Consider the following 25,196-nt stretch of genomic DNA (forward strand, 5'->3'; position numbering starts at 1 on the left):
AAAGCAGCGACAGCAGCCCAAGCGGGCGGGGGAGGCGGACTGAGACGGACAGACCGGCCCCTCCCTTCTCTTTCCCGGCGCTGGGCGTCCTCCTCCACCCCTCGGCTCTAGGCGGGCGCTGCTCCTTTCTCACCCGGCTCCCAGCAGCTCTTTCTCTGCGAGATCCCAACCCCCATCACCATCACCCCCACCCCCATCACCCCACCCTCCTTCAGTATTTCCTCCACACCTCTTGGATCTCTTAGGGTCCAGTGTCGGGATCTACCCGCCCCCTTCCTCCCTCCCTCCCTCCCCACCCCTACGCCGCCGTCGCTGCCAGGCGAGATTGCTCCCTCCTCCTCCCAGCTGGGATCTCTCCATCACCGAGAGGGCTGTCCCTCTCCACAATCTCCCGCATCCGCCCGTGCGTCTCTCCGTCGCTGCCGGGTCTCTGCCTCCGGGATGGCTCGGCGGCTGAGAGCCCACCGCTGATCTGGATCTCTCTCCTCTCTCCTCTGCCTCCTCGCCGAGGGGGCTCTGCCCACCTCCCACAGAGACGCCTCTGGGGGCACATTCTTCTTCCCTGGTGCCTACCGTGGACAGCGCCCCAGGTAGGAATGCCTCTCTCTCTCTCTCTCTCTCTCTCTCTCTCTCTCTCTCTCTCTCTCTCTCTTTCTCTGTCTGTCTGTCTGTCTCTCTCTCTCTGGCCTACCATGAGGAGCCGGGCCGACAGCCCTTCTCTGATCCTTCCGTCCTGTCCCTACCCCCTTTATGGTCCCCACCCCCTGAGTGATGGAGGAACTGAGAGCAGCCTGTCCTGGGATAATTGATGGGCATCAGCAGGAGGACGAGATTGGGCAACGGACTATGGAGGTGGTGGTGCAGGAAGCCTTGTAGAGCAGCAGGGGAGGGCAAGTCTCTCTCTCTCTCTCTGTGTGTGTGTGTGTGTGTGTGTGTAGGGGGGTTGGCCTGGGAAGCTCAGAGATGCTGCCCAGGTGGCAAAGCCCCAGAGCCACCCCTCCTGCCCCCCACCTCCACCCCAGTGCAGCGATTGACGGAGCGGGTGCTTTGTAGCAAGGCTTGGATTTATGGCTGGTGCCAGCCTGGTTGATTTACACCTGTCCCCAGAGCTAGGCCAGGGAGATGGCTTAATCAGGGGCCAAGACAGCTCTCCCTCTGCTTCTTTCGCTTGGCATTTGCAGAGCAGAGAGAGAGAGAGAGAGAAAGAGAGAGAGAGAGCGAGCAGCCTCTAGGGAACACAAGAGATCTAACAAGGTGTGTGCTAGTTGGGAGCGCAGGCTGAGCGACATCAAGGCCTATGACTGGGATAGGAACCTTGATGCCCTCCAGATGTTTTGGACTGCAACTTCCATAGTCCTTGACCATGGCCCGTGCCAGCTGGGGCTTATGAGAACTGTAGTCCCAAACCGCTGGAGGGCACCATGTTGCCCCCCATGTGCCTTCTTTCTCCTCTGTTGCCTTGATCTTCCCCCAAGCCTGCCCTGCCCCACAGACAACTCCTTGTATTTGCCTGCTTACTTTGCCCTATGTGTTTGTGGCCCACTTAGTTGTGTGTTTGCAAATCATTTAGGACGCCCTATGATCCCAGGAAATCCTCTCTTCTTCTTTTTTTCATGTGGCTTGAGCCCCTTCTTGTTTTTTTAAAAACTAAACTTTTCCCAAGGGTTGTGTAGGCAATTCTGGCATGCATAAGGCTCCTCCCCACAACTTCTGATTCTAAACACATCATAGTTTGGATGCCATGGCTTAATCTAATCCAGAAGAGGCAAGGAAATGACATGTGGTGATATGGATGTGGGTCAGGATATAGAGGGCAGGGGTTGCATTAGATGGTCTTCAGGTCCCTTCTGGTTCCTGCGTTGCTCCCTGTGCTAATAACTTTCCTATGCACCCCTCCAGATTTGCAAACACAGGGCTGGTTTTCTCCCTCCATGACTTGCTGTGGCCAAGAGGTCTCCCCTGATTCTGTCTTGTGTTTAGGAAACTCTGGCTAGTGCACATCTTAGCCTTCTAGGCAGCTGCAAGCATGGCCCTAGGCAGTGGCTAGATTCTGTTCAACATAGCAGAGCAAGCCTTTACTCAGGGGTAGCTGCAACCAAAATCTGAGCATAACATGAAGACAGACGGCCAAGTACTCCAGGGCAAATGCCCCCAAATGCAAAATCTGCATTCAAGCCCAAAGGCTACAAGTGCCACGGAGAGCGAGTGAGAGCAGAGGACCAACACCAGACTGAAAGAGATGGGCGCAGATCAGGTTTAAGGGGTGCTGATGGAAGAGGAGTATGGGGGAGATCCGGTATGCTGGATAGAGATTATTTTTAAAGAGTCTTGTTACACCTTAAAGACTAATTTTGTGTGTGTGTGTGTGTGTGCGTGTGTGTGTCATAATGTTTCCTGGACTAGAGCCCACTTCATCAGGTACATGAAGCGTATTAATCCCCACACACAGGATCATGACTATGGCCTAGAATTTTGTAGTGAGCCTCTTACTCTGCTCCCAAATCTGAACTCTCGCATATGACATTTGCATGCACACACCCAGTCAAAGAATACTATATCATGTACAGACCAGGGTGGGGAGATTGCTAAGCACCTTGATGGAACACCATCTTCCAGGCTTTTCCAAAGAGAGCGAGAGAGAGCCACAGCTCTTTTCATGTGTTAACTATGTGAAGGGGTTTCCTTGAGTACAAGGAACCGTGGAGCTGAGCTGCTGGCCCTGCTCCTAACATGGCTTCCCTGTTCCACCCCTGATGTCCATGTGTTCAGCTTGGACATTAGCATAGGGAAAGTCTACACCTCTGCATATAAGTGTCCTTTAAAAATCAATCAATCAATCAATCAATCAACCAAAGACAGAGGTTTGTTTTATAGAGAAAATAATTTATTATTTTAAAGGGTCTGCAATGCCATCTATCCCAGCCCTGGGCATTGTGGACTCTCTGTCTCTGCCTCTGTCTCTCTCTCATTATCTTATGCTTTTTGGGCACATGAGCAGTAACTGAGGAGTTGGAAGAACACATGAGAGACTGTGTGGTGTAGTGGTTAAAGTGTTGGGCTGGAACCCAGGGGATCAGGGTTCTAGTCCTCACTCGGCCATGAAAGCTCACTGGGTGACTTTGGGCCAGTCACAGACTCTCAGCCTAGCCTACCTCACAGGGTAGTTGTTGTAAGGATAAAATGGAGAGGAGTAAGACCTTCTAAGGTACTTTGGATTCTCTGCAAGAGGGGGAAAAGGCAGAATAGAAATGTAATAACAATAAAAGATATGGCAGCAACATTTTGGAGGTAGGCTAGAACTCTGTTGGCCTGGCTGAAACTGTGGGTCTGGGCTGCAGCCCAGTTAGCCTATTTCTTAATCACACACGCAAACAAATTGAGGGGGGAAATGGCCTTATTATTACTTTTCCTCTCTACCCTTGGGTGTATAAATAGGCATATATTATCCAACTGAGGATAACACTTTATGCATCCAGTGAACTGGACTCTAGTCACAATCAATCTGTTAGTTTTTAAGATGCTACAGGGCTCTTTCCTGTTTCTGCTCTAATAGACTGACATGCCTACCCCACAAGACAGTAATTGCCTTTGGTTGTTCAATGGTGCCGAAACAGCCAACTGGTGGGTTGTCTCCTGTTTTGTAGAATACCGGGAGTAGAACAGTGGCTAATTACGTGAGCCCACTCCCCCACCCACCCCCGTAAACATCTCTCCTCAGTTCTGTGCTCATGAAGTAGGGTTAAGTAAGTGACTAGTCCTTCAGTCTTACCCCTGCACACACCTGTAATGTGGGGGACAGTTAATAAAAATATGAACCTACCATGCATATCTGTTGGAAGGATGACCAAAGCAATCAATGCAAAGAATTATTATTTAATTGAAAGCCACCTCAAAAACCTTTTGATGAGGTGAGGTTTGTCTATCTCTATCTCTATCTAGAGAGAAATACAAATACATACATAAAAATAAATAAACATGCCAATTTGGAGCCCCCTGAAGTGCGAAGTGAAATGTGAAGTACTATATTGTTAGTCCAACTTGGCCCAGCCAAACTCACAAGACTATTATGGGGATAAATGCAGTGTGGATTGTAAAGCACTTTGCATGCAGAAAAGTGTGACAGCAGTCTGATTAATATTAATGGCTGAACTAACCAAGGTGGCACAAGTAATGGAGAAGCTCTTTGATTTATTTATTTCCTGGCAAAGTGCTGATTCCTTCAGTCTCTAAATAGATTCCGGGAGCGGATGTTTCCTGGGCTGAGCCCCGATCACTTCTCTCTCTCTCTTTCTCTCTCTCTCTAGGGGCCTCAAGGGTAAGCAACAGTCAGTGGCTGGGATGGCACCATGGGTGAGGAGGGGGAGTGAATGCAGTGAGCTTCCTTCCAGCAATGCCCAATTGGAGACTGAAGCTGTGAGCTTCCCTCCAGCAGTGTCTGGCTGAAGTCTTTGGTGCTTGCGTGTCGGTGGGATTCACTTCCTGGCTCCGGACCAGGTGACGCTGTGGATTTCCCACAGAACGGCACCTGGGGTGTCGAAAGGGAGTGCCATGGGACCTCAGAAGGTGACAATGAGGATCCAGAGGCACAGCTGGGAGGAGCCTCTTCCGAATCCTCTCACTCTTCTTGCCCAGGCTGTGTGACAGAGAGTGTAGCTAGGCAACAGGCTTAGCGATTGTTGTCAGCTTTGATTAGTGCCCAGGCTAATTACCCCATTGGGGTCGGGAGACAGAGTACCTGGCAGGGAGGGAGAGGAAGGCCCACATGCAGGTTTGCTGAGGCACCCATGGTTCAGACCTGATCCCTCCTCCACACACACATAGAAGCCATTCCGTGATCTCATGCGGCTTACCTGCGTCCTAACAATATAAGATGAGCCCCTGTGGGATGGGACCAACGGTCTGTCTAGTTTGGCATCTTGTTTCCCACAGTCGCCATGCAGGTGCCCCCACAAAGTCCACATGATAGCAATCGCTCTACAGTCCCCCCGCCCCAGAAACTAGTATTCACAGATACACTATTTCTTACTTATTTATTTACTTACAACATATACATACCAATCTACCTCTAGATATATTCCTGAGAAATAAAGAATAAAAGATAAAAAGATTTCATATTTATTTATTTATTTATTTATTTATTTATTTTAAAAAAACAGATTAGCAATAAATAATGTGGCTGGTCAGTCAAGGAAGGCTTCTTGAAATAAAGATGTTTTCAGGAGGTGCCAGAAACAACTCAACATTGGCACCTGCCAGCGGCAGGGAATCCCACAGGAAGGGGGCCACCACACTAAAGGCTCTTCTCCGAGTGGACTCCAATTGAGCCATAGGTCCATGCGGAACCACCAGGAGCATGCCCTCTGATGTCCTCAGGGACTGGGCAGGTTGGTAAAGCAGGTTTATATCATCACTGAACCAGAGGTGCCACTTAGCTGCTGTGTTCAATATCTGCTGATCAACCTATTGTCTATTGATTTGTCTAATCCTATTTTAAAGCCCCCTCAGCTCATGTCTATCACAAAATCCTGTGGCAGTGAGTTCCATACATTCATTTTGTGTGGTGTTAAGAAATACTTCCTATAGGGAAGGGCTGCAGCTCATTGGGACATGCACATTATTGCTGACGTGTCTTTTAATCTGGTTGGTACTGTTGTGTCTTCTTGATGTGCTTGACTGTGTATATATCGTATTTTTATTGAGAGTAATCAATGGTCTGACTCAGGATCAGGCAGTTTCATTATGTTCATGTTCTACTGTTATTCAGGTTTTGATTGGGTGATCATATATGAAAGAGGGAAGAAAAGGTCTCTATCCACTTCCTTGTCATGATGCAGAATTGCACATATCTCTTATCATGTTCCCCACACCACTGCCAGCAACACCTGTCATGGGTTGGTTTTTTATTTTGTCATCCTCTTCCTCAACATCGACTTTGGCTTCTCTCAGGAATCTATGGCTTCCTATTCTTGTTGCCTTGTACTATTCCAGTCTCAGGAAAAGTCACTTCCTCATTATATCAAAGATGTACCAATAAACCTTTCTTGCACGGTTGTGGCCAAGGGGGTGTCTTCATGGCGCCATATTGGCACCGTGTCCCTCAAAAGCCCTGTGCTTTCCCTCCCCCAGGGTGGAATGCAGGCTTTCTGAGTGGCCATCTGGGGACGGGAGCCGCCCCGCCCTCTTCCTGGTGGAAGACAACCAATTGCAGGTCACTGCCCGGCCACGCCTCCGCTACGACTCCGTAGTGAGGAAAGGGGGTATTTTGACGCTGTCTTGCGTGTCCTCGCCTCACTTCAGAGAAAAATGTCGGGTATGTCCATGACTTTTCCCCCTCTGCAGCTTCGGTGGAAAGTCTCCGGGTGGCTGCAAGATTACAGCGGTGTCATATAATCTACACCACGCAACCGCACACACACACCGGGGCTTTCCAAGCTTTAAACAGCCCCAAGACTCACCTCAGCTGCCATGCGCAGTTTCTTTGTTTGGGCCCAGTATAATATATTCTTTTAGAGATCCGTCTGTATGTCACACATGCAGCAACAACAATCCTCTTAGAGATTTATTTATTTATTTATTACATTTCTATACCTCCCAATAGCCGAAGCTCTCTGGGTGGCTCACTTTAAAATTAAAACCATAAAATAAAACACGATAAAATACAATATAAGGGTTTGAAGATGATCTCAGGGTCCAGGCAGGTATAAAATGGGAGGAGACAAACCTTCAGGTAACCTGGCCCCAAGCCATTTAGGGCTTTGAAAGTTAATACCAGCACGTTCGTTAACTGTTGGGAACAGTATTTATAGTGGAAAGCTGGGAGAGCATCCCAGGGGCAGTAGGATTCTAGCCATAGACACTGTTACGACCATGGAAGGGGGACTCCAGAATCTGAACCTCCCCCCCCCCCCAGCTATCACAGCTAGAGGTCACAAACAGAGGGAAGGAAAAGGGGGGATTCCAGTGATGAGGGAGGAGTAGGGGAGGGGAGAGGAGAGGAGAGGCCGGGAGGCAGAATGGATCATTCCAAAGGGCAGGGAGGGGAGGGGAGAGGAGAGGCCAGGAGGCAAAATGGGGCATTCCAATGGGCAGGGAGGGGAGGGGACAGGAGAGGCCAGGAGGCAAAATGGGGCATTCCAATGGGCAGGGAGGGGAGGGGAGAGGAGAGGCCGGGAGGCAAAATGGAGCATTCCAATGGGCAGGGAGGGGAGGGGAGAGGAGAGGCAGGGAGGCAGAATGGGGCATTCCAATGGGCATGGAGGGGCGGGGACAGGAGAGGCCAGGAGGCAGAATGGGGCATTCCAATGGTCAGGGAAGGGAGGGGACAGGAGAGGCCCGGTGGCAAAATGGGGCATTCCAATGGGCAGGGAGGGGAGGGGACAGGAGAGGCCGGGAGGCAGAATGGGGCATTTCAATGGGCAGGGAGGGGAGGGGAGAGGAGAGCCCGGGAGGCAAAACAGGGCATTCCCATGGGCCGGGGAAGGAAGTGGAAGGATGGTGGGGGTGTTTCAGTGGGCCGTGGAGAGAGGAGAGGCCAGGATAAGATAAATCCTATGGTCTTTCCATTCCCAGCTCAGCCCCTACCAGTATGCCCATCTACAGGAAAAAACACTTAAAAAGAGGATGGAGAGGTGAAAATTATTTCCATGGCTCCTCCTGCTCTTCTGGGCGTTAGATACATGGAAGCTGCAGAAATCAGAGGCTCCCTTCTAAGGGGAGCGCAATCCTGTGCTCTTAATTAATGAATTAATTATCTCAGTACTCCATACAACATCTCTGTATGGTAGGTCACCTAAGTGCATATACTGGGAGGCCGGAGGCTGAGGTTCAAAAATGCTGGCTGGGAGCTGCTGGGAGTTGTAGGACTTACTTTCATCTAAACTTGCATGGGATTGTAACCCTAGTGTTTTTAATTCTGTTTTAATGTATTTGTTTTATATCATGTTTTAATTAAGATTTTGTTTTCAATCTGGATTTTATTGCTAGCTACCTTGAGATGTATTTGTTTGTCAGGGAGGTGGGATATAAATAAAATTTATAAATATATAGTGAATTCACATCGGAAGTGAGATTTGAGTACATCACACTGGAGAAATATTAATCTTTCCCTGAAAACTATGAAGAATGAAACTGTGATTTACTGGATTTTAAAGCTACCAAGGAAAAAAACTGGCTGTCAAATGGTGTTCAGTTTATTCCTTTATATCATTTGACTTTTTATTGACTACTTCTAGGCATAATAAATGAATATTGTTGTCTAGTGTGATATTACTGTTAGATTTGTGCAAATAACTAGTGACAATTTTTAGATTCTAAAAAAGAAAAGTTGTTGTGTGGTCTTTTTTAGATTAGATCAACCTATTTGCCAACTCAGCTTGGACCTCTTGCTTCTGAATTCCGCCTCGGGGCCCTCTGAGCCCAGTTCCAAAAATCTGTTCCCTAATTGAACATGCAGAGATTCCCATCATGCACAGTTGCGTGGGCCCTTACTGCTGCATGCGAGAGTCTGTGGATATAATCAAAAGCTGCCATGAAAAGAGTAACAGGACAGGATGCAAGAAACATAGGAAGGCTACCTCATGCAGAGGATTGTTTACACCGGCCTTCCTGGCTGGGGATACTGGGAGTTGTAGTCCAACACATCTGGAGAGGATCATGTTGGGGAAGGCTTTTCTTCACTGACTGACCATCCAGGATTTCAGAGAGGTTTCCCCCCCCCCCCAACTCCAGTTCTGAGACACAAATCTTTTGTTAGAACTGCCAGAACTTGAAGGAGGGCTTACAGCTGAGCTATGGATTCCTCATTTCGTAGGTTACTCTTAGGCTGCACAGCTATGAGTGCCTAAGATATGTGTGACATCGACCCTGTTTAGACGTCACGCTAAGCCACAGTGGTTAAGCATTTTGAGCCAAACATTATGGTTTAGCGTGTTGTGTGAAACCATTCCTAACCTGGTGGCTACATAACCACGGTTTAAACACGCTCACTAACCACTTGATGCAAATGGGTTAGTGGTCTAACCATGGCTTAGTGTGTTGTCTGAACAGGCCCATTATATCCTGCCATCCGAACCAGCTCAACAAAGGTGCATCCAAACACTAGGCCAAATGGATACAAATAGACAGAAGAGCAAACACAATACACATTGTCTTCAAACCAGGCTTCGACTGGGCAGTCTTTCAAATAGAGGATTGCTCTTCAAAGGGTGGACAGCCCTTCAATAGAGCTCTGTAAAATAAATGCCTGTCCTCTGTAAAGTACGACACCCATGGCCACCCTCCCTTCGGGCAAGCTGGCCTCGGTGAGCTGTCGTACTGGAGTGGGTTCTCTCCCTCCTTAGCTGTTGTCACCATTTCGGTCAGCCCAAAGCCCTGCTTTATATTTTCATATGGATTTGGTTGTATCGTGCAGCCTTCCCCAACCTGGTGCACTCCAGATGTGATGGACTACAACTTCCATAATCCCCAGCAAGCCATAATCCCCTTGGGGTGATGGGAGTTGTAGCCCAACACATCTCAAGAGCACCAGGTTGCGGAAGGTTGGTATAGTGCATAAATTGTTGGGTATGTGTATGTTTAAGAACCTTTGAGAGTTCTTAAAGGAGTCTAACGTGAAATCATTGATCTCCTAACAAAAATCTGCGACTTGTCCCTAAAATCAGCCTCCTCACTGGAGGACTGGAAGGTAGCCTACATAACATCAACATCAATTTTTAAAAGGGTATTGAGGGCAATGCCAGAAAATTACAGGCCTGTTATAAGCTTAATGTCTTTCCTGGGTAAATTGGTGGAAGGCATTATTAAAGCTAGAATTACTAAATGTATATAGATGAACGAACCCTGCTGACAAAGGATTCAGCATGGCTTCTCTAAAAGGGAAGTCCTGCCTCGCCGACATTTTAGCATTCTTTTGAGAGTATCGGCAAGCATGGAGAAAAGGAAGATTTGGCGTTTGTTTATTCAAAGTATTTTTATACCGAGGTTCTGTACAAAACCACCAAGGCAGTGTACAACAGCTCAGAACAATGAAAACATGCACAACATAAGCACTAAAACTGGCATCGAACTATCATTAAAACATTACATGGCTTGGGACCACAATACCTGACAGAATGCCTCTCCCCCTGGACGTACCCAGACACTATGATCAACATTTGGGGCCTCCCTCTGAGCGCCACCTATAGGGAGGCTCAGAAGGTTGCAAGAAGGGAGAGGGCCTTCTTAGTTGTGCCCCCCCCCCCAGCTATGGAATGAGCTCCCCACTCAAGCCTGCCTAGTGCCAACAATGACATCTTTTTGGCAACAGATTAAGGCTGCCCTTTCTTCCCAGGAATTTAATGGCATACGATGGGGCATTTATGCCAGCCATCTAAACAGGTCTAGTATTCTATTGAGACTGTTTTTAGCTGTCTAGATTTTGCATATTTATATTTTTATGCTATATTTTATGCTGACCCTGTTCAGACCATGATAGTTAAGCATTTTGAGCTAAATGTTATAGCTTAGTGTGTCATGTGAATCATGACTTAGTGTGTCATGTGAACCATTCCTAACCATAGTGGCTACATAACCACAGTTTAAACACACTCACTCAACATTTGCAGCAAATGAGTTAGTGGCCTAACCATGGCTTAGCATGTTGTCTGAACAGGCCTGCTTTATTTTATTATCTGATGGATTGTTGCAAACCGCCAAAAGAGCTTTGTTTATTGGGCGATACAGAAATGAAATAAATAATAATAATTAACTTTAAGGGCCAAGAGAAAAAGATGTTCCTTGATACCTTTTCTAAAAGCAGAGAGAGTGGGACCAATTGTAACTCCAAATTCCACAAATTTGGCATTTGGTATGTGAACTTCCCTCAACGGTTTGACGAAGCCTTCACCAAAAGCTCTTGGCTAAATTTCCTGGTCATGAGATAAGAGAACAGGTCCTCTATTTATTTTGATGTTGTTGAAATAGTCTTGCCATTTTTCATTCAAGAGCTCAGAGTGAATCAATAATGTAAAGCCGGCAGCCAAGAGCAAAACCCAATAAAGCAATACAATAAAACTGAGGGAAGCAGTATAGTTAACGGGATCAAAGTAGTAGAAAGGAGCCATCAACTTCCCCCAGAGTCCTTCCAGAAGAGGCCCGTTTACCCAACTGATGGGACTGTAGACTATGGCCATAGCTAGACCTAAGGTTTATCCCTGGATCGTCCAGGGGTCAAACCTGTTCATGAGGCCAAATGTGTTTCCCTGGGGAGAGCGTGCCAAAGGACTGGTGCCACAACCGAAAAGGCTCTGCTTCTCGTATCACCCACCACATTTCAGTCAGTGGGCAGAAACAACGCAGGAGCAAGTCGGTCCAGGCATGAAGACCCAACACTTCTTTAATTAGCAGAAAAGCCCCATCGTCTGCCACCACCACCACCACCACCCTCAGACTTCCGAGCAGCCTTTGAGCTTAGCTGCAACCCTCACAGTTGCTGCGAGGAAATGAACTTTCCCAGAAACAATATATTGTTATTTGAAAAGTATTTTGGGGTGTCTTGGTCTGGAATGAGCAATTAAGATCCTTTAGCTTTACAAAAGAGCTGTTCCTGGCAGAGAAGGGAAATGCTAGAACTGGTTTGTTTATATGGTTCAACGTAGTTGCCTGAAATGCTGGGCTTTCCTTAGGAGCATGGCTAAGGTGACTGTCGTGATGAGCACCCGCACTTCAAAGAGTACCACCACACCACTGAGCAGGGCGCGAACGTTAATCAGAGTGCTTGGGGAGAGAACATACAGGAGGAGATGGTCCAGGGGCTCTGAGGGGGAGAAGGAACGGCGTGTGGGAGAGGCCTTCTGGAATTATAGCAGTAGTAGGGTGACCATATGAAAAGGATGACAGGGCTCCTGTATCTTTAACAATTGTATTGAAAAGGGAATTTCAGCAGGTGTCATTTGTATATATGGAGAACCTGGGGAAATTTCCTCATCACACCAGTTAAAGCTGCAGGTGCCCTGCCCTCGGTTAAATCTGGTCACTCTGGTATAGCTCCTGCAGCTTTAACTGTAGTGATGAAGAGGGAATTGCACCACGTTCTCCATATATACAAATGACACCTGCTGAAATTCCCTTTTCTATGCAACTGTTAAAGATACAGGAGCCCTGTCCTCCATTTCATATGGTCACCCTAAGCAGCAAGGGGTGAGGTTTGGCTGCCCCTAGCTGTAAATGTCCCCCTGAAAAAGGGCCAAGATGCTATCCCATTTTTAACACAAAAAGAATGGGATAGTGAAATGCGGAAGGGAGGCATTTTGGATTGGCCCTAAATTATCATCGGATTGACTTGAGCTCCCAAGCATCTTATGTGAAAGAAGGTTCGGTTTGTTCCCCTGCATCCAGTCCCTTACAGACCCCAGTAGGGGAGCTGGGTGACCTATTTTACAGATGACAGTCCTCTATTAGAAGGTGTCCTCTATTTGAAGGCCTGCCCAGTCCAAGTCTGGTTTAAAGATAAAGGACCCTAAGAAGGGAGAACAGCAGGGCCCTTGAAGGTGCCCATCCACACTTAGCACCTGGAGCAAACTGAGCAGGGTCAGACATACACACAGGTCTCCTGGGCCCTTTCTAAACCTCCTAGCCTTCTGGGAGGGAGGGGGGAGGATCTCGCAATATTCTGCTCATAAGATCCTCCCCCTGGATTCATACGCACATGCGACATCCCGGGAGGATGGAGGGATGTTGCGCCTGCCTTTCTTTTTTAAATAGGCGAGATGAGCACAATTGTGCTCCAAACAAAAATGTAAGTTTATAAAAATATATATGAAAAATGACCCCACTCCCCCCCAATGGGCACAGAGCACCTGAAGAGCTCTGTGCCCCATGCCCGTTTCCCATCTCTTTGCGTTTACTTGTGAGGAGGCAGGATGAAGCAGGGGCAGGCGCCCACACATCTCCGGCGGTCCCAGGATGGTCCCAGGACATGCAGAAAAACAGGAAAATCCCAGTTTCCCCAGGGTCATCCCCGGTTAATCCCAGGATCCCTTGTGCATCATTTGGATGCACAGGGATGACCCCGGGGCAACCGGGGGGGGGGAAACAACAGTGTAGAAAGGGCCCTGGTCACATGAACCCCCCCCTTGACATGGTGAGACATATTGTGTTTCTATTTCAATTAAAGTAATTCTTTCTAAATTTAGACCTATAAAGATATAAAACAGTATATGTTAATTTTATGTAAATGTGTTTTTTTTATTTATCCTGCCATTTTTTATACCCTGCCTCCCCCACTCCATTTTTATCCTCCCAACAACCCTGTGAGGTAGGTCAGACTGAGAGTCAGTGACTGACCCAAAGTCAGTCTGAGTTTCATGGCTAAGTAGAGACAAGATCCCTGATCTCCCAAGTCCCAGTCCAACACTCTAACCACTATACCACACTGGCTCTTTTATGCAAACCTGGGCCCTCTTTTGTGGTGAAACATTCCCTCTCTTTCTGCGTAAGGTGACCATATGAAAAGGAGTGCAGGGCTCCTGTATGTTTAACAGTTGTTTAGAAAAGGGAATTTCAGCAGGTGTCATTTGTATGCATGTAGCACCTGGTCAAATTCCTTCTTCATCACAACAGTTAAATCTACGTGAGCCCTGCCTAGCGTGACCAGATACAAAAGAGGGCAGGGCTCCTGCAGCTTTAACTGTTGTGCTGAAAAGGGAATTTCACCAGGTGCCGCATGCCTACATTCTGAAATTCCCTTTTCTATACAACTATTAAAGAAGCATGAACCCAGTCCTTCTTTCCAAACGGTCACCGTATTTCTGGGGCCAATGCATAAATGGTCACCTAGTGCTGAGACGTCCGTCCCCACTGCCACATTCAAGTTCCTGCACTGGCTAAAAAGTCCAGTACCAAAGGTAAAACTGAAGATGGTGCCCAGCAGGCTGTGATGTTACTTCTGATGCAGCTGGGAGCATGAGTCAGGAACAAGCTTTGGGCCTGAAGAACAGAGCAGGGAGACTGCAGTGTTAAAGCTACTCTTACCCCCTGCCTTTGCTGATGATTCTCAGGTTCCTTTGAAGGCCCAGTTCTTATGGATCAGTAGGGGTTAAGGACGGGAAGCAGAGGGTAGGAATACACAGGCCGGGACGGTGTGCCTCAAGGACTCATCCCAGGGACCAATACTGCTAAATGTATTAATAAATGATCTGAAGTCAGGAGCAAACTGTGATGGAGCTACATTTCCTGATAACTCCCAAATTATTCAGGATGGTGTAAAAACACCACAGACTATGAAGGGTACCAAAGCATCTCTCCAAACTGGGGGAACTGGCAAGGAAAGGCCAAATGCGATCCTATGTCAGTGTAAAGTGATCCATGTTGGGACAAATCCTCCCCACCCACCCCAAATCACATATGGGTTCTGATCTGCTAGGAATTGACCAGGAAAGGGAAAGTGGTGGACAGCCCAACGGGCTCAAGTTAAAGGAAGCTAGATTCCAGCTGGACATCAGGAAAAACTTCCTGACTGTTAGAGCAATACGACAATGGAATCAGTTACCTAGGAAGGTTGTGGGCTCTCCCACACTAGAGGCATTCAAGAGGCAGCTGGACAGCCATCTGTCAGGGTGGGAATCTACACTGGTGTTATTCTAACGTTTTGAATGGGTTACTGTGACACACAGCGTCACGTGACCCTGGGTCTCCAACGTTGCAAATGAGTTGTACTTACAGGTTCTATTTCTTAGTTCCAGCGTGGCTACAGATTCATGTGCCTCCTCCTACCGGTAATTTTCCTCTCCCTTTCTCAGAGCTGCTGGGTTTGCTCCGCCCACTTCCTGTTCTCCTTCCTTCGTCCCAGCGTTATACTGTGCAATCACTGACAATTGCATGCAAAGGACTCAGAAGTTTTCCACCTTAGAATCTGCTTTGATTGTGAAGTAGTCCCATGCATCCAGCCTTAATTGTGCTCCTTTTGCAAAAGATTTGCCCCAGCCGCTGCTGTGGGCTCAGGAGTAGGATTTTAAACAAATGCTTACATCTGCATAAGCTTTATAGATAAAGACACCAAAATTGGCACAGTAATTCAAATACCAAATTTGAATCAAAATGGGGCATCGGTTGATTTTTTATGACTTTTTTTAAAAAAACATTTCCCCTCTTTTGGCAAAGGAACTGAGGAGCGCTCAAAGGATCGCTGTAGCTCCCTGCAGGAAAATTAACAAGGGTCCAAAGTCCAAAACTCATGACCTTAAATGGGACTGCTGCTAAAACTTTTCAATTTGGTATCCCATCCAAACTCTGACCAGACCCAGCCCTGCTTAGCTTCAGCAAAGGGGCTGCCTCCTACACATTCAGGCAATTCCCTGAGACTTGTGCTGAGGTGTTTTAGGAGGAAGTTTGTGTGTGCTTATGACTATTACCCTTCCGGCTAGGAATGAGGCAGGCAGTGGGCGGAGCAAACCCAGCAGCTCTCACAGAAGAGGGAGAACAACAGAAACAATTGAACCATGTGCCCTGAAGTTCCGTTGCAGCGAAACGTAAGTCACGCTAGTGTGCCCCGTGATACAGAGAACCGATACAGAGAACCATGTTAGAAAGGGACACTAGCAACGTTATCAGACTAGTGTAGATCCGGCCAGGGATGCTTTAGGGTGGATTCCTGCATTGAGCAAGGGGTTGGACTCGATGGCCTTGTAGGCCCCTTCCAACTCAGCTATTCTATGATTCGATGATTCGATGAAAACAACTAGCCAATGGTAAAAAGAGAGAGTGGGGGTAAATTTCATGCCAATTAGAAGCCCTAAGCAGGACACGAAGCACAACAGCACCCTCCGACCTATGTTCCCCAGCAACTGCTCTTCAGAGGCATTCAGACCCTGATGCTGGGGGTAATCTATAGCAATCATGGCTAGTAGCCATGGATAGTGCTCCCCACAGCAATTTCCTGTGTTCAAATCATCTTACGGTGACCATATGAAAAGGAGGACAGGGCTCCTGTATCTTTAACAGTGGTATAGAAAAGGGAATTCCAGCAGGTGTCATTTCTATGCATGCAGCACTTGGTGAAATTCCCTCTTCATCACCACAGTTAAAGCTGCAGGAGCCCTGCCCTCTTTTGTATCTGGTCATGCTAGGCAGGGTTCCTGCAGCTTTAACTGTGGTGATGAAGAGGGAATTTCACATACAAATGACACCTACTGAAATTCCCTTTTCTATGCAATTGTTAAAGATACAGGAGCTCTGTCCTCCTTTCTATACGGTTACCCTATCAGATCATGTTGCGTACCTTAGTTGCCCTCTAAAACGTGCTCCAATCACAGCTAAGCGGTTGGGTAGAGATTTATAGAAGCATGGATTCTGCCCCTTCTACCATACTTTTCCAGGGAATGCTTATATGTGACAAAAGGCACAATCCTATGCATGTTTAGACGGAAAAGAAATCCTACAACTCCTAAAATCCCCCAGCCACCATGGCTGACTGGGGAATGCTGGGAGTTGCAGGACTTTTTTTCTGACTCAACATGTGTAGGATTATGCCTATTGTAGGGTGACCACATGGAAAGGAGGACAGGACTCCTGTATCTTTAACAGTTGCATAGAAAAGGGAATTTCAGCAGGTGTCATTTGTATGCATACAGCACCTGGTGGAATTCCCTCTTCATCACAACAGTTAAAGCTGCAGGAGCTATACTAGAGTGACTAGATACAAAAGAAGGCAGGGCTCCTGCAGCTTTAACCATTGTGGTAAAGAGGGAATTTCACCAGGTGTGACATGCATACAAATGATACCTGCTGAAATTCCCTTTTCTACACAACTGTTAGATACAGGAGTCCTGTCCTCCTTTTCCTATGGTCACCCTACCTATTGTGCTTCTAAGTTAGGGGTGGTGTCCTGTGACCTCCAGAAATTGCTGACCGTGGGCAATGCTGTCTGTGGCTGATGGGGAGGGTTAAAACGGAGATATTATACTCACAACCATGTGCAAGTTTGCTGACATTTGTACCCTCATACCATCTGAAATAAATAAATCAGAAATTCCTCCAGTTATACTGGCTGGGAGGCACGGATGGCATGCAGTAACCCAACACCATGCCCCGAGAAATGAGAATAAATCAATCAACTGGGAAGGTTGCAGGACGTACGACGTACTCCGAAAATGGGGGGATGGATGAGAAGGCGCCTCTTGTGCCTTATTCACAATTGGCTCGGAAACGTCAGCTTCAGCCAGGACGTGTAATTGCAGAATTTATTGACTAATGTTTGCAGACAGTCACTTGCACAATCTGAAATTTCTTCAGGCATTGTGTATGTCTTAAATTCTGTAGCTAAGTGGAAAGACGGTAATAATATATAATAATATACAAAACGTTGAAATGCTATTTGGAGCTGTCTCCAGATGCCTTGCAGGGTACCTGGGAAATGGAGACTGACACAACAATGGAAAGGAACAGGGTGGGGTGGGGAGCTGGAAGCGGTTTCTCATTGCCGTCACTACAGATTACATTTAAAGTCCAATTCTATACATCAGGGACGGGCGATATGCAGCCTGTGGGGTGGATATGGCCTCCACTGCACACCCCCCATGACGCTTTTAGTTCTACGGAGTGCAAAAAGGGTCAAATGTACATTGTTTGCAAATGGAATTTGTCCGTCTTAGCAATCTGTAGTGTCTGTGGAGCACTAAAAGGGTCAAATTTTGCTTGCAAACAAGCTACATTTAACCCTTTTAGAGCTAGAGAGCAGTTTGCTGCCAAATTTCAGGTTGCCCCATGGACTGTGCAGTGCCTTGCGGAATGTGGCCCGTGGGGAGGAGGTTCCAGGGACAAAAATAGCCAGTCGACGTCTTGCAGTCGCCTACCTCTTCTATGTATGTTTACTCAGAAGTAAGTTCTCCTGTGTTCAATGGGGCATATTGTTCCTAGATTTGATAGGGTGACCATATTGGAAAAGAGGACAGGGCCCCTGTATCTTTAACAGTTGCACAGAAAAGGGAATTTCAGCAGGTGTCATTTGTATGCTCTTCATCACAACAGTTAAAGCTGCAGGAGCCCTGCCCTCTTTTGTGCCTGGTCAAGAGGGGATTTCAGCAGTTGTCACTTGTACGCATGCAGCACCTGGTCAAATTCCCTCTTCATCACAACAGTTAAAGCTGCAGGAGCTATACGAGAGTAACCAGATACAAAAGAGGGCAGGGCTCCTGCCGCTTTAACTGTTGTGACAAGAGGGAATTTCAGGTGCTGCATGCATATAAATAACACCTGCTGAAATGCCCCTTTTTATACAACTGCCAGAGATACAAGAACCCTGCCCTCCTTTCCATATGGTCACCCTAAATAATTAGTAGGCTTAGGGTGCAAACGTAGTCACATTTATTAATGATGGGGAAATTCTGGGTTACTCACAGGCAGCTGGTTGACCAGTGTGTGAACAGAATGCTGGGCTAGATGGACTTCTTATGTTCTTACTTTGGTCCTCATGTTCTTTCTTTGGGGTAAGTCCCATTGATGCACATGATTAGCTACATGACTGATTTCTACAACAGATTCAATTTAGCTAGGGTGGCTATATGAAAAGGAAGGCAGGGCTCCTGTATCTTTATCAGTTGCATAGAAAGGGGAATTTCAGCATGGGTCATTTGTATATATGGAGAACCTGGTGAAATTCCCTCTTCATCACAACAGTTAAAGCTGCAGGTGCCCTGCCCTCTTTTGACTCTGGTCACTCTAGTAAAGCTCCTGCACCTTTAGCTGTTGTGATGAAGAGGGCATTTCACCATGTTCTCCATATATACAAATGACACCTGCTGAAATTCCCTTTTCTATGCAACTGTTAATGATACAGGAGCCCTGTCTTCCTTTTCATAGGGTCACCCTTGCCATGTACCCATAGTTGTGTGTGTGTGAGAGGGAGAGGGAGAGGGAGAGGGAGAGGGAGAGGGAGAGGGAGAGGGAGAGGGAGAGAGAGAGAGAGAGAGAGAGAGAGAGAGAGAGAGAGAGAGAGAGAGAATTTCTGTGACTCTTGATTAGTCCTTCAGGAATCCAAGATTAGGAGGAGACATCCTGGGGATTCTTTTGTTTGCCTGCTGGTCTCTCTCCTGCCCATCCTTGCTATTGTATGAATTATGAATAGGGCATGTTTGGCTGCTCGTAAGCCTCTGTGGGGGAACGTGGCTCCTGCCGCTTGAACACAGCTTCCTACTTAGTCCTCTCAGCTTCGGTGTGTGCAGTGGACTATTGTGCCCCTGCTTCCAAGGCCCACCCTCCCCCGGAGCTGACATTCCACATGCAGGCGCTCGCTGCCGTGCACCTGACTTGTCTGAGGCTTCCTATTCCCCTGGGCGGCTTTAAAGACTAAGTTTAGAGTAGTAGCTGGCCAGGCCCCTGGAGGCGCATGCCTCTGCTTGGGCAGTCAACTGTGCCGTGTCTGGCCGGTTTTTCCACACCGGCGTGAGCAGCATAGCTATGAGTCAGTGCTCAGGCGTTGCAAACCGATGATGAAGCTATCCCGGGGGCTTGGAAAGCATGGAAGGAAATAGCTGGCTGGGGACCTCGAGAGGCATGTAGCCCAACCCGCTGCTGCGCAGGGAGGATCCTATCAGCGTAAGGCCACACGTCCACTAGCGCGGACGTAGCAGGTCAGGTGAACACACGCAGTGTGATCCCGGGGGCATCCGGGATGGCCAATTATGTTTTATTTGATCTGTAATTATTCAAGCCATAAAACGTATCATTATGTGTTCTGAAATAGTCAGCGTGGTGTAGTGGCGAAAGTGTCAGACTGAGAGTCGGGACTCAGCCATGGAAGCCCACTGGGTGACTTTGGGCCAGTCACGGACTCTCAGCCCAACCTACGTCACAGGGTGGTTGTTGTGAGGATAAAATGGAGAGGAGGAGAAGGAGGATTATGTACGCCGCCTTGGGTTCCTTGGAAGAAAAAAAGGCGGGATATAAATGCAATAATAAACAAATAAATAAATACTGACACGGAGTTTACAGCACTGTCAACAGTGCTGGCTCCAGAGTTTGGAGGGCCCTTGAGCAAGACACCCCTAATAGGGCCCCTCCCTCAGTGAGTCTACCTTCTCACCACCATTTTCACTAGCTATTCTTTCTCTTCCTCCTTTTTCTGGCAGGCCTATCCAGTGGAATTTGAGGATGCTTTTAGGATGTTTTTTTAGGATGTTTTAACAATGTATACTATGTTTTTAATCAGTATTTTATATATTTTATATTTACTGTTCCCCGCCTCGATCAAAATGGAGGGGCGGGTAAGAAATAAATTTATTATTATTATTATTATTATTATTATTATTATTATTATTATTATTATTTATCATTGCTACCACTTGCTTACTTGAGAGGCAGATAATCAGGGAGCAAGCTGGCCAACTGCTCCTCCTCCTCCTCCTCCTCCTCCTCACCACCACCACTGTCTGGGCCAAAGTAAGAGGGAGGTGAACAAGCAGGTTGCCATGGTGTAGAGGAGGAACAAGTCCCAGAGACTCTCATTGGTGGGCCCCTGCTGAGCTGTGGGCCTTTGGCAGCTGCCCAACCATGCCCACGCATGACGCCGGCCCTTATTGAAATTGTAGAACTGGGTCATTGTGTTGTTGGTTAGTTACTATTCCAGTAATCAAGCACTTTCCACCAGTTATCATTAAAGCTACTTCTGTCCAGATATCTGTCCCTGCCTTGTGTAGTAACAGCAGACATTTCTATCTCCAGAATACATATGATTTTGTACATCTTGATCCAGCATTGTCCCACATTTCCAGCATCTGGCCAATACATATTTTTTTGCAAATTCATCACAACTTCTTTAGCTTCTCTTAAAGACCCTTCTAAAAATCTCAATAATATTGGTAGGATTGCTGACAAATCATTCCCTTGTTAGGCAGATGGCTGGTTAATAGTCCCCCATGATGATAGGCTGATGTGTCATCAGTGGGAGCTGATGGTTAGGAAATGATATCCTGATACCTGGAAATCTCTCCCTGTTTTTGAATGAGTGGAGAGCAGGTAACAGTTCTCCAGCTGAAGTAGGGGACGTGTGTGTATGTGTATGTGTGTGTGTGTGTGTGTGTGTGTGTGTGTGTGTGGCCACAACTAGACATAAGGTTTAGCCTGGGATCATCCAGGGTTCGCCCCTGCCTGAGCACTGGATCCCCTGTGTGTCACGTAGATGAACAGGTTTGACACCTGGACGATCCAGGGATAAACCTTAGGTCTAGCTATGGCCTGTGTGTGTGTGTGGAAGAGGAGACACTAGAGTTATGAATGGATGAAGACTTTTTACCCAGAAATAAGCTGAAACTGGGGATCATAGAATCATAGAATCATAGAATAGCAGAGGTGGAAGGGGCCTATAAGGCCATTGAGTCCAACCCCCTGCTCAATGCAGGAATCCACCCTAAAGCATCCCCGACAGATGCTTGTCTAGCTGCCTCTTGAAGGCCTCTAGTGTGGGAGAGCCCACAACCTCCCTAGGTAACTGATTCCATTGTCGGAACTGATTCCCCCAGGATGGACCTGGGGGGCTGTTAAAATTGTTCTCTGATGATCTTCTGTCTGTTTGCCTCCACTCATGCTCTGCTTGTATGTATGTAAATAAAGCAAGCATTTCAACAGGAGCCCTGTCCTCCTTTTCATATGGTCACCCTAGCTGAGAGCAGGCAAGAGGACAAAGCGGAAAGGAAACCATGGCAAGCCAGCGAGCACCTGAACATCTGTCGGCAACAGCGTGGCTTAGCGAGCAATTAACCAAGCCACCATGGCTTATTTTCAGCGTGGCTTATTGTGACATATGAACCAGCCCTATGCAGGGATCAGCCTTCCTCAACCTGATGCCTTCCAAATGTTTCAGACTTCAACTCCCATCAGCCCCAGCCAGAATGGCCAATAGTCAGGAATGTTGGGAGTTGTAATTCAAAACATCTAGAGGGCACCAGGTTGAGAAAGCCTTGGTATAAAATTGAATATTGTGTGTGTGTGTATTCAAACTTAGAATAATTATTATAATAGAAATAGAAATACTGTAGATTTCACCATAATGTGAAAGACTGTAAACAGGTGACCCATCCGCCTGCCCGTTCGGGATGTTGTTCTAACTGGATGGACCACAGTTCTTATAAACTACAGTTGGTCAGGACATCCCTTTAAACAGAGGGTTGCTTCAAATAAACTACGGCCTTCTGGCAATCCTTCAAATAGAGGCCTGTCCTCTGTAAAAGAGGACGCATGGCCAGCCTCCCACTTCCCAAGGCAGTCTGTTCCACTGCCAAACAGATCTTGCCATGAGGAAGTTTCTCCTACTCTTCAGCTGAAATCGCCTTCCCTGCAGTTTCCACCCTTTGGTTCTTCCAGTCCTCCCCTCGGGATCAACAAAGAACCAGCCTGCTTCATCTTCTGCATGAAAGCCTTTCAGATATCTGAACAATGCGATAATTCCCAGCTCTTCCAAGTGACCTCATAGAGCAGGGGTGTTGAACCTGAGGCCTGTGGGCCAAATTCGGCCTGCTGAGTTCCCATTCCACCGGCCCCAAGGGGTTCCGCAAATGTCTATGCCACCTTCCTCAGACCCTTTCGCCCATCGTTTAATGGTTTCGCTACTTTCCCCCTCGCCCTAACCCCCATTCAATGCATGAAATGCCTCTCCTCAGGCAGCTGAATATTACTGGTGGTAAAAGCTTCAGGCTAAAATACTCTTTTGCCTTTGGCCCTGCCCACCTCTGGAACGTGGCCCTCACGCTGAAAGAGGTCCAATGCCCCTGTGCTGAAGGGAACACATTTGGGAGCAAAAGCGTGTTTCTTCTTCATGCGGAGGACACAGCCACGCAGGCAGCCTGGCAAAGAGCCACCCCATAGTTTCTTCAGAAGGATTTCTCACCAGCCTCCTTTGCCCGCTTTGTTCTATTTTGACCCCTCTTTTGTTAGCCCTGGAGTATTCAAAGGGTGCCAAAACGGCAGCCTTTTGCCTTTCTTGCAAAGAGCGCTTTCAAAGGCAGAGGGATGATAATAATCTGCCATAATAATGATGAAAGTGCTCCAGGTTAATTTTAATTTTGGATAAAAGAGTCATATCGGATTAGGCACAAAAACCCTCCTGTTGAAAGTGTGCGAGGGCAATCTGGCCTTTAACCCTAATTAACCCAGCTCAGCTAAAACACGGTCGGTTTGAGCATATTATGAAAGAATTAATCTGTGTTTTAGTGATCATGAGAACGTGCTGCACTCGGTATGGCTTGTTCATTTGGTTATAAGCGGGAAGAGGCCCAGGGAGTGACCCTGGAAGCAGATGGCGGATGCCTGTCGCTCACCAAGCAAGGGAACGCTATCCAATCCGTGATTTATTGATTGCATTTATTTCCTGGCATTCTGGCGAGGCAAAAGATTTAATGGCAATCAAGGCGGCTAACAGTAGTAAAATTCCAATATCTTCCCTCCCGGAAATGATTCAAAGCACATTAATGAAACTCAGCGATAAAAAGAAATAGCAACACCAAACCAGTCACAACCCCCTTCAACAGCAATGCAGCTTAAATGCCAGAGGTGTATTTGAATACAAACAACTTTACCTGCAGGTGGAAGGCCAACAGAGAGGAAGCCAGCCTTGCAGAGAATTCCGCAGCCTGGGAGCCAGCACCGAGAAGGCCTTCTCTTGCATGCCTCTGAACCTGCCTCTGAAGTTGGCGGGACTGAGAGTAGCTCCTTAAATAGAGTAGAATCCCCCAAAGATCCTAAAACCCAGGCAGGCTTGTATTTTTAGGTTGTCATTGTTGTGAACCGCCCAGAAAGATTTAGCTATTGGGTTGGCCTAGAAATGAAATAAATGAAATGAAATATATGGGTGATTGTGACAAAACAAGGAGATAGGAAGGATGCCCCTATTGTAGAACTCAAAAAGGGGGTATTGGTTGCGTAAAGCAGCCAGCTCAGCTCTTCAACACCCAAATGCTGGGCTATGGAGTCTGAGGGCAAGCCAGAGAGTGGGTGGCCGCTGCAGAGAGCTTTGCAGCCTCTGCTCTCCTGCTGTGGCAGACGCTGCTGGGTGGAGGAGGCGGATGGGGGCCCTTTTGGTGGGAAGGGGAGAGCGTGCAATTCGCCACTCCTCCTGCTCCGATGCTTGAGGCGGAAGATTCACCCCGCCACATGGGAGGGCCAGGCCTGAGGCAGTCTCACAGAGGGAGGAGGCCCTCTAAGGTAAGGTGACCATATGAAAAGGAGGACAGAGCTCCTGTGTCTTTTAACAGTTGTACTGAAAAGGGAATTTCAGCAGGTGTCATTTGTATATATGGAGAACCTGGTGAAATTTCCTCTTCATTACAACAGTTAAAGCTGCAGGTGCCCTGCCCTTTTTAAAATCTGGTCACAGTATAGCTGCAGTATAGCTCCTGCAGCTTTAACTATTGTGATGAAGAGGGAATTTCACCAGGTTCTCCATATATACAAATGACACCTGCTGAAATTCCCTTTTCTATGCAACTGTTAAAGATACAGGAGCCCTGTCCTCCTTTTCATATGGTCACCCTATCTAAGGGTGTCTTGCCCAAGGGCCCTTCAAAACCTGCCCTGAGTCTTAGTATTATGGGATATGTGGGACTAGTCATCTCCCTCCCCTTTTTCCACATCATGCCTACCTTTATAAGGTTGGCTTAGGGAGGAAGTTGTAGAACCTCCTTCCGTAGAGACCCTCAAACATGTTTGGGGAAACATCTGGAGGCTTTTGTGTTTATGGGCAGCTCTCCCTTCAGGGTGCTTGAGGCAGGTTATGGGTGGTTCCAGCTGGACATCAGGAAAAACTTCCTGACTGTTAGAACAGTATGACAATGGAATCAGTTGCCTGGTGAGGTTGTGGGCTCTCCCACACTAGAGGCCTTCAAGAGGCAGCTGGACAGCCATCTGTCAGGGATGCTTTAGGGTGGATTCCTGCATTGAGCAGGGGGTTGGACTCGATGGCCTTGTAGGCCCCTTCCAACTCTGCTATTCTATGATTCTATGATTCTATCCCAGGCAGGCACTGTTTGGCTTCAACATTGTTACAGCACAGAGGACTGCTGCACCCAGAGACTCTTTAGCGCCAGGGTGTGTGAACTACTTCAGCCCTGCAATCCCATTAAATCTTATGCCTCCAAAACATGGCTCCCTCGTAATAATAGCATGTCAGCGCCCCTGCCCAGAGCCCTCGCCATGCACTAATTGACTTCTGGATTAGCATGAGGGGATTCGTTGGT

General features: G+C 47.4%; 1 protein-coding gene across 1 annotated transcript in view; it reads left to right on the plus strand.

The window, feature by feature from the left end:
- The first annotated feature begins 355 nt into the window (after positions 1 to 355).
- LOC134395472 (gamma-aminobutyric acid type B receptor subunit 1-like) overlaps positions 356 to 25,196 on the plus strand; it is a 97,010-nt gene continuing 72,169 nt past the window's right edge. Inside the window, exon 1 of the mRNA XM_063121635.1 lies at positions 356 to 590. The gene's annotated coding sequence lies outside the window, so the exon portion shown is untranslated. The remainder of the gene's footprint in view (positions 591 to 25,196) is intronic.

Source organism: Elgaria multicarinata, chromosome 3 (assembly GCF_023053635.1).
Source record: "Elgaria multicarinata webbii isolate HBS135686 ecotype San Diego chromosome 3, rElgMul1.1.pri, whole genome shotgun sequence".
Taxonomy (NCBI): Eukaryota; Metazoa; Chordata; class Lepidosauria; order Squamata; family Anguidae; genus Elgaria; species Elgaria multicarinata.